General features: G+C 38.0%; 1 pseudogene; it reads left to right on the top strand.

The window, feature by feature from the left end:
- Window positions 1-11,055: 11,055 nt before the first annotated feature.
- On the top strand, window positions 11,056-12,059 carry LOC121446187 (annotated as a pseudogene).
- Window positions 12,060-13,556: the final 1,497 nt, after the last annotated feature.

The following is a 13,556-nucleotide window of genomic DNA, read 5'->3' as shown; positions in this document are numbered from 1 at the left end:
CAACAACATTATTTAGCTTTTCACTAGAAGAGCGAGTCAAAAATTACAACATCTGCACTAGAGAATTTCTCTTTAAGAAAGAACATAATTTTCAAATTATAGGAGAAAAAAGATATTATCAGTTCTACCACTAGTAAGCAGAATGTGTCTGAATATCTCCATACTTCTTTTTAATTTGGTTGCAGAGAACTTTCACTCACTTGATATCAAATCCCTTGTACCTTGATTTGATACCTTTTAACTTATACAGCCTTGATCCAGACATTTATAAATTATCTTGGTGTAGAGCCTTTTTTATAGTATCCAGAATTTAGTAAAATAAGAATAACTGAAAGTTTTACACACAAGATTCCATTTTTTGTCATATCAGTTTGGCAAGTGATCACTGGGCTCTGATATGCTAACCTTTCTTGCAAGAGATGAGTAAACCTTGTCTGGAAAATTTGAATAATTATCTGATACCTTGTAATAAATGAAAAGTTTCTTAAGTTATGTCTTATACACAAAACTTTCCTATGGATTTTAGTGTGAGTCTTCAATCAGAATGGATATTCAACACTGAATGTCATGGAAACTTTGATGTTAAAGGATACAAACAATCAATAAACAAAACATTTTTTGAAAACTGAAATAAATCAACATTCATGAGGTCATATGAAAATAAAATAAAATAATATCCTATTGAGAATAATATATTTCATCCATAGGAAATAAAAATGTTATTGAATGATAAGCAATTTGGGAAGAAAAACTTATTAAAGTTAAATACCTAATCTACCAAGTATTTTAACATATACTGTTACATACCTTAATACCTTCCTCATACTTTGAAGAAAGCTTAGGCATTATGATTTAGTCACATATGACTATAAGCTACCTGAAGTTAGAAACATATACCATAGGCTAATAGTTCAATTGCAAACTATTGCTTCATATTTTAAAGTCTCATTCATATATAAAGTCTCATTTTTGATGTCTATTTTTGGTCTACAGGTAATAAGTTGGGGGCTTACAATGTCCTTTCACTTTGTTTAAATAGAATAGCTCTGGGGATGTAGGAAACATTGAAAATATATACTAGTATATTGAGGAATACCATCTGAAAAGATATACCGGTGCAAGAAATGCTTGATATGCAGGGCAGTGGTGATACATTTGTTTAATCACAGCACTCAGGAGGTAGAGGCAGGTTGATCTCCATGAGTTCAATGCCAGCCTGGTCTACAGAGTGAGTTTGAGGATAGCCAGGCTGTTTCACAGAGAAACCCTGTTAAACAAAATGAAAAAAGAAATGCCTGAAGTAAAATACAGGGAAGAGATGTAGAGCTCTTGGTCCCTCAAAAATATGTCTCCTCCAAGTGTTGAAACAATTTAATTCCCTAAATTTGTCATTTGAATTTTACTGGAGACTTTTGTATATAGGCATAATAAATATGACCATTGACCACTGGTGTTTATTTCAGCCTTCAAGCTCTACTTTCCTGGATATCAGGCATGGGTAAGATAAATATACCTATTTCCTTATGAAATAGTTGTTTGTCTGGCTCATTAGTACCTCCTGTAATGAAAATGCCTACCAGTCTGCTCATCAGCATATAAAAAAGCATACTATTAAGGAGAACTCTAGCATTTTGTGCATGTTTTGACAGATAATGAATGTGAGTACTGAATATACATTTATTAGAAAGTATAATATCATACAAGAGTAATTGTTAGTCTATAAACATAGAATGTTCTCTTTGCAAAATATAATCTCCTGATTAATATCTTTTCTTTTTAAAAAAAATGTCTTGTCTCTTTTTACTTATATCCTTTACTTCTTTAATATTTATTTATTTATTTATTCATTCATTTATTATGTATACAATATTCTGTCTGTGTGAATGCCTGATGGCCAGAAGAGGGCACCAGACCCCATTACAGATGGTTGTGAGCCACCATGTGGTTGCTGGGAATTCAACTCAGGACCTTTGGAACAGCGGGCAATGCTCTTAACCTCTGAGCCATCTCTCCAGCCCCTTTCCTTTACTTTCTGATGTTATAATATAATTATATTATTTTCACTTGCATTTCCTTTACCTAGATTGTCCCACATAACATCACTCCTTGCTCTCCTTAAAATTCATGGCTTTATTTTCATTTATTGTTTTTACATATAAACTGGCATAAATATAAGTGTATATGCCTAAAAATAAAAATAAACAATTCTTTGTCTGTACAATGTTAACCATATATGGTTTTAGAGCTAACCATTTGTACTGGAAAACCAATTTTGTGTGCTGTTACCTAGAGATTATTCTTCTCATATTCAACATTCCTTAGTTGTCTATATTTCTTTTTTTGTTATATATATATATATATATATATATATATAGAGAGAGAGAGAGAGAGAGAGATATAGATATAGATATAGATATATTTATTTTTATTTTTATTGAGAAAAGGAAAAAACAAGTTTCCACCACCTCTGAGCCTCCCATTTTCCTCCCCCTCCTCCCACCCTTCTCCCTGTCCTCCCACCCTTCTCCCCCTCCCCCCACTCCTCTCCCCCTCCCTCTCCAGTACAAAGAGCAGTCAGGGTTCCCTGCCCTGTGGTAAGTCCTAGGTCCTCCCCCCTCCTCTATATCTAGGAAGGTTAACATCCAAACTGGCTAGGCTCCAACAAAGCCAGCACATTAAGTAGGATCAAAACCCCGTGCCATTGTCCTTGGCTTCTCATCAGCCCTCATTGTTCGCCATGTTCAGAGAGTCCGGCTCTATCCCAAGGAAAAACATATAGTTATCCTCTTGGCTATGGGAAGTAGACAAAATTGCCGGGGAGAAAATTGGGATCTTGGGGGTGGGGTTGGATGGGGGTAAGGGGAGAAGGGGAGAGAAAAAGGAGAAGGGGAGGATGGGAGGAACTTTGGGAAAAAGGATGATTGGGATAAAGGAAGCTTGGATGGGGAGCAGGGAAGCACAAATCTTAGTCTTTGTCTCTATCTCCATCCATCGCCAGATGAAGGTTCTATGATGATATGCAAGATATTCGTCAGTATTGCTATAGAATAGGGTCATTTCAGGTTCCCTATACTCAGCTGCCCAAGGGACTAACTGGGGAAATCGCCTTGGGCACCTGGGAGCCCCTCTAGGTCCAGGTCTCTTGCCAACCCTAAGATGGCTCCCTTAATTAAGATATGTGCTTCCCTGCTCCCCTATCCAAACTTCCTCTATCCCAATCATCCCGTTTCCCCAAATTCCCCCCATCATCCCCTTCTCACTTTCTCTCCCCATCTCCCCTTACCCCCCTCCCACCCCACCCCCAAGATCCCAATTTTTTGCCCGGCAATCTTGCCTACTTCCCTTAACCAGGAGGATAGCTATATGATTTTCTTTGCGTTCACCTTCTTATTTAGCTTCTTTAGGATATCATATTATAGACTCACTGACCTTTATTTGTGGCTAGAACCCAATTATGAGTGAGTACATCCCATGTTCATCTTTTTGGGTCTGGGTTACCTCACTCAGGATAGTGTTTTCTATTTCCATCCATTAGCATGCAAAATTCGAGAAGTCATTCTTTTTTACCGCTGAGTAGTACTCTAATGTGAATATATTCCACACTTTCTTCATCCATTTTTCCTTTGTAGGATATCTAGGTTGTTTCCAGGTTCTGGCTATTACAAATAATGCTGCTATGAACATAGTTGAGCAAATGCCCTTGTCATATGATCGGGTATCGCTTGGGTATATTCCCAAGAGTGGCATTGCTGGGTCCTGGGGTAGGTTGATCCCGAATTTCCTGAGAAACCGCCACACTTCTTTCCAAAGTGGTTGCACAAGTTTGCATTCTCACCAGCAATGGATGAGGGTACCTCTTCCTCCACAACCTCTCCAGCAAAGGTATCACTGGTGTTTTTGATTTTAGCCATTCTGACAGGTGTAAGATTATATCTCGAAGTCGTTTTGATTTGCATTTCTCTGATCTCTAAGGAGGTTGAGCATGACCTTAAGTGTCTTTTGGCCATTTCAATTTGTTCTGTTGAGAATTCTCTTTTCAGTTCAGTGCCTCATTTATTAATAGGGTTAATTTCGCATTTTAAAGTCTAGTTTCTTGAGTTCTTTTTATATTTTGGAGATCAGACCTTTGTCTGTTGCGGGGTTGGTGAAGATCTTCTCTCAGTCAGTAGCTTGCCTCTTTGTCGTAGTGACAGTGTCCTTTGCTTTACAGAAACTTCTCAGTTTCAGGAGGTCCCATTTATTCAATGTTGCCCTTAATGTCTGTGCTGCTGGGGTTATAAATAGGAAGCGATCTCCAGTGCCCATCTGTCGTAGGGTACTTCCCACTTTCTCTTCTATCAGGTTCAGTGTGCTCAGATTGATATTGAGGTGTCTGATCCATTTGGACTTGAGTTTTGTGCATGGTGATAGATATGGCTCTATTTTCATTCTTCTACAGGTTGACATCCAGTTGTGCCAGCACCATTTGTTGAAGATGCTTTCTTTCTTCCATTGTATACTTTTAGCTCCTTTATCAAAAATGAGGTGTTCATAGGTTTGTGGCTTAGAATCCGGGTCTTCTATACAATTCCATTAGTCGACTTCTCTGTTTTTATACCAATACCACACTGTTTTCATTACTATAGCTCTGTAATAGAGTTTGGAGTTAGGGATGGTAATGCCTCCAGAAGTTCCTTTATTGTCTAAGATTGTTTTGACTATCCTGGGTATTTTGGTTTTCCATATAAAATTATTATTCTCCTCTCAAGATCTGTGAAGAATTTTGATGGGACCTCGATGGGGATTGCATTGAATCTATAGATTGATTTTGGGAGAATTGCTATTTTTCTATGTTGATCTTCCCAATCCAAGAGCAAGGGAGATCCTTCCATTTTCTCGTATCCTCTTCAATTTCTTTCTTCAATGCCCTAAAGTTCTTGTCAAATAGATCTTTCACTTCCTTGGTTAGAATTACCCCAAGATATTTTATGCTGTTTGTGGCTATTGTGAACGGTGATGCTTCTCTGATTTCCTTCTCTGCCTCCATATCCTTTGTGTATAGGAGGCCAACTGATTTTTTGGAGTTGATCTTGTAACAAGCCACATTACTAAAGGAGTTTATCAGCTGTATAAGTTCTTTGGTGGAGTTTTGGGGGTCGCTTATGTACACTACTATATCATCTGCAAATAATGAAAGTTTAACTTCTTCCTTTCCAATTTGAATCCCCTTGATCCCCTTATGTTGTCTTATTGCAATTGCTAAAACTATATTGAAGAGTTATGGAGAGTGTGGACAGCCTTGTCATGTTCCTGATTTTAGTTGGATGGCTTTGAGTTTCTCTCCGTTTAGTTTCATGTTAGCTGTCGGTTTGCTGTAAATAGCTTTTATTATATTTAGGTATGACCCTTGTATCCCTAATCTCTCCAATACTTTTATCATAAAACGATGTTGAATTTGTCAAAAGCTTTTTCAGCATCTAATGAAATGATCATATGTTTTATTTTCTTTCAGTTTATTTATATTATGGATTACATTGATAGATTTTCTTTTTTTATTTTTTTCCACTCTTTTTTTAATTTATTTAATTATTAAAGATTTCTGTCTCTTCACCACCACCGCCTCCCATTTCCCTCCCCCTCCCCCAATTAAGTCCCCCCCCTCAGACCGAAAAGCAATCAGGGTTCCCTGTCCTGTGGGAAGTCCAAGGAACCCCTACCTCCATCCAGGTCTAGTAAGTTGAGCATCCAAACTGCCTAGGCTCCCACAAAGCCAGTGCGTGCAGTAGGATAAAAAATCCATTGCCATTGTTCTTGAGTTCTCAGTAGTCCTCATTGTCCGCTATGTTCAGAGAGTCCGGTTTTATCCCAGGCTTTTCCAGACCCAGGCCAGCTGGTCTTGGTGAGTTCCCAGTAGAACATCCCCATTGTCTCAGTGTGTGGGTGCACCCCTTGCGGTCCTGCGTTCCTTGCTCGTGCTCTCTCTCCTTCTGCTCCTGATTTTCATATGTTAAACCAGCCCTTCATCTTTGGGATGAAGCCTACTTGTTCATGGTCAATGATTTTTTTTATGTGTTCTTGGATTCTGTTTACCTGTATTTTATTGAGAATCTTTGCGTCCATGTATATGAGTGAGATTGGACTGTAATTCTATTTCTAGGATGAATCTTTGAGTGGTTTTGGTATCAGGGCAACTGTAGCCTCATAAAAAGAGCTTGGCAATGACCCTTCTGTTCCTATTATGTGGAATACTTTGAAGAGTATAGGTATTAGTTTTTCTTGAAAGTTCTGATAGAATTCTGTACTAAATCCATGTGGCCCTGGGCTTTTTTGGTTGGGAGATTTTTGTTGATAGCTTCTGTCTTTTTGTGGCTTACAGGTCTATTTAAATTGTTCACCTGGTATATGGTACTTATCTAAAGTATGTCCATTTCTTTCACATTTTACAATTTTGTGGTATACAGGCTTTTGTAGTAAGATCTAAAGATTCTCTGAATTTCCTGTGTCTCTGGTTATGTCCCCCTATCATTTCTGATTTCATTAATTTGTGTGTTCTCTCTCTGCCGTTTAATTAGTTTGGATAGGTGTTTGTCAATCTTGTTATTTTCTCCAGGAACCAGCTTTTTGTTTCATTGATTCTTTGGATTGTTTTCTGTGTTTCTGTCTTATTGATTTCAGCCTTTACTTTGATTATTTCCAGACTTCTAATCCTCCTGGGTGAGTCTGCTTCCTTTTTTTCTAGAGCTTTTAGATGTGCTGACAAGTCTCTAATGTGTGCTTTCTCCGTTTTCTCTATGTGGGCACGTAGTGTTATGAACTTTCCTCTTAGCACTGCTTTCATAGTGTCCCATAGCTTTGAGTATGTTGTGTCTTTATTTTCATTAAGTTAAAGGAAATCTTTAACTTCTTTATTTCTTCCTTGACCCAGAAGTGGTTCAGTAGTTGACTGTTCTGCTTCCATGGGTTTGTAGCCTTTCTGGGGGTAGAATTGTTGATGAATTCTAACTTTATTCCATGGTGATCCAATAGTACACAGGTGGTTACTACAATTATTTTTTATCTGTGGATGTTTGCTTTGTTACCGATTATGTGATCAATTTTTGAGAAGGTTACATGAGATGCTGAGAAGAAGGTATATTCTTTTTTTGTTTTGGTGGAATGTTATATAGATGCCTCTTAAGTCCATTTGGTTCTTTATTTTTTTTAATTTATTTATTTATTAAAGATTTCTGTCTCTTCCCCACCACCGCCTCCCAATTCCTTCCCCCTGCCCCAATTAAGTCCCCCCCCCCCCAGACCGAAAAGCAATCAGGGTTCCCTGCCTTGTGGAAAGTCCAAGGAACCCGCACCTCCATCCAGGTCTAGTAAGTTGAGCATCCAATCTGCCTAGGCTCCCACAAAGTCAGTGCATGCAGTAGGATCAAAAACCCATTGCCATTGTTCTTGAGTTCTCAGTAGTCCTCATTGTCCGCTATGTTCAGAGAGTCCGGTTTTATCCCAGGCTTTTCCAGACGCAGGCCAGCTGGTCTTGGTTTCTAGTCATAAACCAAGGACATTGAGCCTATAATTAGTGAACCTAGAGAAGCTAAATAAGGAGAACTCAAAGAAAAACATATAGGCATCCTCCTGAATATTAACCTTCAGCAAGCGATGAAAGGAGACAGAGACAGAAACCCACATTGGAGCACAGGACTGAAATCTCAAGGTCCAAATCAGGAGCAGAAGGAGAGAGAGCACAAGCAAGGAACTCAGGACCGCGAGGGGTGCACCCACACACTGAGACAATGGGGATGTTCTACTGGGAACTCACCATTTGGTTCTTAATATCTGTTAGTTCTCTTATTTCTCTGTTAAGTTTCTGTCTGGTTGACCTGTCCATTGGTGAGATAGGAATGTTGAAATCTCCTATTATTAGAGTGTGGGATTTGATATATGCTTTGAGTTCTAGTATTGTTTCTTTTAACTATGTGGGTGCCTTTATATTAGGGGCATAGATATTCAGGATTGAGACTTTGTCCTGATGAATTGTTCCTGTTATGAGTATAAAGTATCCTTCTCCCTCTCTTATGATTGATTTTAGTTGGAAATCAATTTTGTTAGATATTAGGAAAGCCACACTCACTTGTTTCTTAGGTCCATTTGATTGGAAAACCTTTTCCCAACTCTTTACTCTGAGGTAGAGTCTGTTTATTTACAAGAGTAAACAGAAGAATGTTGAATCCTGTTTTCATTTCTATTCTCTTAACCTGTGCCTTTTATAGGCAAATTGAGTCCATTGATATTAAGTCATATTAATGACCAGTGGTTGTTAACTCAAGTTATTTTTTTTTCTTGGCAGTGTTTGTGTTTCCTTCCTTTGAGTTGTGCTGGTGGAGGATTGCCTATGTTATTGGTTTTGTTGGCTTCCTTGGTTAGTGGTTTTCCTTCTAGTACTTTCTGTAAGGCTCCGTTTGTGGCTATGTATTGTTTAAATCTGTTTTTGTCCTGGAATATCTTGTTTTCTCCATCGATGGTAAATGCTAGCTTTGCTGGGTACAGTTGTCTGGGCTTGCATCCATGGTCTCTTAGTGTCTGCAACACATCTATCCAAGACCTCTGGCTTTAATGGTTTCCACTGAGAAATCAGGTGTAATCCTGATAGATTTACCTTTATATGTTACTTGACCTTTTCCCTTTGCAGCTTTTAATATAATAATTTTGATTATTATATGACAAAAATATGTTTTTTTAGTTAAATATCACATACCAAAATTAAATCGAGACCAGATGAAGAATTTAAATAGAACTATAAGATGCAAGGAATTAGAAGTTGTCATCAAAAACTTCCCTATCAAAAAAAAAAAGCCCAAGATCAGATGGTTTCAATGTAGAATTCTACCAGAACTTCCAAGAAGAGCTAATACTTATACTCCTTAATGTGCTTTACAAAAATAGAATCAGAAGGGTCATTGCCAAACTTCTTTTATGAAGCTACAGTTACCCTGATACCAAAACCACACAAAGACTCAACCAAGAAAGAGAATTATAGACCAATCTCACTAATGAACTTGATGCAAAAATTCTCAATAAAATACTGGCAAACAAAATCCAAGAACACATCAAAATTTATCCATTATGATCAAGTAGGCTTCATCCCAGAGATGCAGGTCTGGTTAGACATACAAAACTCTATCAATGTAATTCATCATATAAATAAACTGAAAGAAAAAAAATATGATCATTTTCTAAGATGTTGGAAAAAGCATTAGACAAAATTCAACACCCCTTTATGATAAATGTCTTGGAGAGATTAGGGATAAAAAGTTCATACCTAAATCTAATAAAAGAAACATACACCAAGCCGACAGCTAACATCAAATTAAAAGGAAAGAAACTTAAACCATTCCACTAAAATCAGGAACAAGACAAGGCTGTCCACTCTCTTCATAAATCTTCAAAATAGTGCTTGAAGTTCTCGCAATAGCAATAAGACAACATAAGGAGATCAAGGGGAATTGAATTGGAAAGAAAGAAGTTAAACTTTTGTTATTTGCAGATGAAATGATAGAGTACTTAAGTGACCCCGGAAACTCTACCAAAGAACTCCTATAGCTGATAAACACCTTTAGTAGCGTGGCAGGATACAAGATCAACTCCAAAAAAATCAGTTGCCCTCCCATACACAAAGGGTAAGGATGCAGAGAGGGAAATCAGAGAAGCATCACCTTTCACGATAGCCACAAATAGCATAAAATATCTTAGGGTAACTCTAACCAAGGAAGTGAAAGATCTATTTGACAAGAGCTTTAAGTATTTGAAGAAAGAAATTGAAGAGGATAGCAGAAAATGGAAGGATCTTCCATGCTCTTGGATTGGTAGGATCAACATTGTAAAAATGGCAATTCTAGCAAAAGCAATCTATTTATTCAATGCAATCCCCATCAAAATCCCAACACAATTCTTCACAGACCTTGTGAGAACAATAATCAACTATATATGGAAAAAAATCAGGATAGCCAAAACAGTCATATACAATAAAGGAACTTCTGGAGGCATTACCATCCCTGACATCAAACTCTATTACAAAGCTACAATAATGAAAACAACTTGATATTGGAATAAAAACAGAGATGTTGACCATTGGAATTGAATCAACGACACAGATATTAATCCACAAACCTATGAATAACTGATTTTCAACAAAGGAGCTGAAAGTATAAAATGGAAGAAGAAAGCATCTTTAACAAATGGTGCTGACATAACTGGATGTCAACCTGCAGAAGAATGAAAATAGATCCATATCTATCGCCATGCATGAAAATCAAGTCCAAATGGATTAAAGACCTCAATATAATTCTGACCACACTGAACCTGGTAGAAGAGAATGTGGGAAGTAGTCTGCAACACATGGGCACAGGAGACCAATTCCTACATATAACCCTATTAGCACAGAAAATAAAAGCAACAATGCAATGAATAAATGGGACCTCCTGAAACTGAGAAGCTTCTGTAAAACAAAGGACACTGTCATTAAGAAAAAAAAGCAACCTACTGACTGGGAGAAGATCTTCACCAACCCCACCTCAGACAAAAGACTGATCTCCAAAATATATAATGATATCAAGAAACTGGACATTAAAATTTTGAATAACACATTTAAAAAATTGGGTACTGAATTGAACAGAGAATTCTCAACAGAAGAAGTTCAAATGACCCAAAGATACCTAAGGTCATGTTCAACTTCCTTAGCAATCAGGGAAATGCAAATCAAAACAACTTTGAGATACCATCTTACACCTGTTAGAATGGCTAAAATCAAAAACACCAATGATAACCTATGCTGGAGAGGATGTGGATTAAGGGGAACACTCATCCATTGCTGGTGGGAATGCAAACTTGTGCAACCACTTTGGAAATCAGTGTGGCGGTTTCTCAGAAAATTGGGGATGAACCTACCCCAGGATCCATCAATACCACTCTTGGGAATATACGAAAAGGATGCTCAATCATACTACATAAACAATTTGTTCAACTTTGTTCATAGCAGCATTATTTGTGATAGCCAGAATCTGGAAACAACCTAGAGCCCTCAACTTAAGAATGGATAAAGAAAGTGTGGATTGGTATTTTCAAGTAATAACAATAAATAAATAAAAAGTCTAAAGGCCGGTTGTTAAGCCAGTCCCGTTCCGCGCTCCTCTGCCTTTTCTTTCTCTTTCAACGTGACAGATGCCGCTGTGTCCTTCACTAAGAACTTCTTCGCAGCCATCTCCAAGACAGCGGGAGCGCCCATCAAGCTGGTCAAGCTGCTGCTGCAGGTGCAGCATGCCAGCAAGCAATCCACGGCAGATAAGCAATACAAGGGCATTGTAGACTGCGTGGTTTGTATCCCCAAGGAACAGGGAGTACTGTCCTTCTGGCATGAAAATCTGGCCAATGTCATCAGATACTTCCACAGCCAGGCTTTCAACTTTGCCTTCAAATATAAATACAAGCATATCTTTTGGGGTGGTGTGGACAAGAGGACCCAGTTTTGGCGCTACTTTGCAGGGAATCTGGCATTAGGTGGTGCTGCTGGGGCCACATCCTTGTGCTTTGTGTACCCACCTTGATTTTGCCTGTACCCGTCTAGCAGCTGATGTGGGCAAAGCTGGAGCTGAAAGGGAATTCAAAGGCTTTGGTGACTGCCTGGTTAAGATCTACAAATCTGATGGGATTAGGGGCCTGTACCAAGGCTTTAATGTGTCAGTCCAGGGCATTATCATCTACTGAGCTGCCTACTTTGGCATCTATGACACTGCAAAGGGAATGCTTCCAGATCCCAAGAACACTCACATCTTCATCAGCTGGATGATTGCACAGTCTGTCACCGCTGTCGCTGGCTTACTTGCTATCCCTTTGACATGGTTCACTGTTGTATGATGATGCAGTCAGGATGCAAAGGAGCTGATATCATGTATACAGGCACAATCGACTGCTGGAGGAAGATTACTCATGATGAAGGAAGCAAGGCCTTTTTCAAGGGTGCATGGTCCAACGTTTACAGGGGCATGGGCGGTGCCTTTGTGCTTGTCTTGTATGATGAGATCAAGAAGTACACATAAGCCTTTGTTTCTGTGGCCTGCCTGCACCAAGCGGGATAGGCGCTTTGTCTGCGAGCTGCCCAACCAGCACGGAGGCCTGATCTTTTGGCGCCAGGAGACCCAGCATTGGCAGAGCCAACATTGGGGAGAGACAGCGTTTGGTAGGCAAGGAGACCTGATTCGGTAAAAGAAGATCCATAGGGAGCATTTGGAAGAAGAGATGGGCCGACGTCAAGGAAAGAATTCGCCCAACAAGCTGAAAAGCAACATGAAGCTACCAGAAACAAGCGACCTCACAACGGGAGGACAAGAACCCCTTAATCAAGAGGAAGGAGAAAAGATTGACTTCATGAAAGTGATTGACACCCTTAAACAGCATGTAAAAAACGCCCTTATAGAAATGGATGAGAAATATAACAGAAAGTTTGAAGAATTGAATAAATCAGTGAATGATACCCTAGAAAACCAAGGAAAAACAATCAAACAGATAATGGAAACAGTTCAAGACCTGAAAACTGAATTGGAGGCAAAGAAGAAAACACAAACAGAGGGCTGGCTGGACATGGAAAATCTAGGTAAACGAATAGAGACTACAGAAACAAGCATAACCAGCAGAATACAAGAGATAGAAGAAAGACTCTCGGATTCTGAAGATACCATAGAGAAAATAAACACACTGATCAAAGAAAACAGCAAGTCCAAGAAGTACACATAATTATGTCTTAGGTGTTCTCCCCTAGAACAGGCATGTTGTATAATACACCAAATCTTGAACATTCTGAACAGATTCTCTGGACTTATCTGTTTTATTGATGGCAACTATTTACCAGTTGAAAAGTGGGAAGCAATAATATTTATCTGACCAGTTTTCTCTTAAAGCCATTTCCATAATGAAAATAATGATGGGATTCAATTATACTTTTTATTTCAGTCATTTCTGATAATAAAAATTGAAGAAATAAAAAATATCTAACGACAAAATAAATAAATTAATAAATAAAAAGAAAAGTTTAAGTGATTAAAACATTTTAAATGCCATATTCTGAAGTTCTCTGAAAGATTTGAAGAACTAACATAACTACAAGCATGAATATTATAGATGAGTTTCTGTTAATTTTTATTTCTTAAATATACATTACATTTTTAAATGAGCGACACAAAACAATACTTTAATCAAGATCAGAAATACATATAAAAATTGAATTTAAATTTGAATCAATAACCAAGATCCATACAAATTCAAATTATTTATATTTATATCATATCCTTCTTTAAATGTAATCAAACTTTTATAGTCAACATTTGGAAATATGGGTGTAGTTGTGTCCAAACTGATTCTTGATGATTGGGGACACCGTTAATCAGGTCTTTCATTGTGTATCCTGTGTGATAGGTTCATTTTCATCAGCAGATAGGCAAAGTAATTTTTTGAGGGGTGTTCAAGGTGACCTTTTAGAGAATCTTATTTCATTCAATTACTAACCTGGCCCAATCCTGCTTAGTTTAAAATATCAGATG

This window comes from Microtus oregoni, unplaced genomic scaffold (genome assembly GCF_018167655.1).
Source record: "Microtus oregoni isolate MIOR12 unplaced genomic scaffold, Mior012 000003F_ref0000135, whole genome shotgun sequence".
NCBI lineage: Eukaryota > Metazoa > Chordata > Mammalia > Rodentia > Cricetidae > Microtus > Microtus oregoni.
This window is presented reverse-complemented; position numbering and strand designations above follow the sequence as displayed.